We start from the raw sequence: 882 nt of genomic DNA, 5'->3' as shown, positions 1-882 counted from the left end.
ACATCCAGCGGGGTTGATAGCACACTATGGCATGCTAGGTTAGGACATCCTCGTACAGGAGCCCTAAACTTGATGCGTACAGGTGTGGTCTTCAAGAATGATGATTGTGAAGCTTGCATATTGGGGAAGCATTGTAGAACAGTCTTCCCACAGTCTAGCACCATCTATGAAAGATGTTTTCACCTAGTTCACTCTGATGTATGGACTGCTCCATGTGTGTCCAGAGAGAACCACAAATACTTTGTCACCTTCATTGATGAGAAATCCAAATACATTTGGGTGACACTGATTCCGTCTAAGGACAAGGTGTTGGATGCTTTCAAGAATTTCCAGACCCATATCTGCAACCATTTCAATGCCAAGCTGAAAATCCTAAGGTCTGATGATGGTGGAGAGTATACAAGTCATGCATTCAAGCAATATCTTGCTCAAAATGGAATTACTCACCAGACAAGTTGTCCTTACACTCCTCAACATAATGGAGTTGCTGAGAGGAAGAACATTTGATGGTGGAGAGTATACAAGTCATGCATTCAAGCAATATCTTGCTCAAAATGGAATTACTCACCAGACAAGTTGTCCTTACACTCCTCAACATAATGGAGTTGCTGAGAGGAAGAACATTTCAATGTTCACAAGTTACTTGTTTATCTCCTCCACCACCTCTTGGCTTGAAGTGGGTTTTGTTGGCTGCAGCATTCTCCACCTTCTCCACCTTTTTGGCCATAGATAGCTCTGCTTTCCCACCAAGCAAACCATCTGAGCCGAGTTCCTTTTGGAGTTGAGCACACACATCATCATAGCTTGGGAGCTCCTTAGCTCTCAATATGTGCTTAAGGACATCATTGAAGCTCGGGTTGAGTGTGAGAAGCAGTCCAATAT

Source organism: Brassica oleracea, chromosome C1, assembly GCF_000695525.1.
Source record: "Brassica oleracea var. oleracea cultivar TO1000 chromosome C1, BOL, whole genome shotgun sequence".
Lineage (NCBI taxonomy): Eukaryota > Viridiplantae > Streptophyta > Magnoliopsida > Brassicales > Brassicaceae > Brassica > Brassica oleracea.
The sequence above is the reverse complement of the archived record's forward strand: the minus strand, read 5'-3'. Positions refer to the sequence as shown.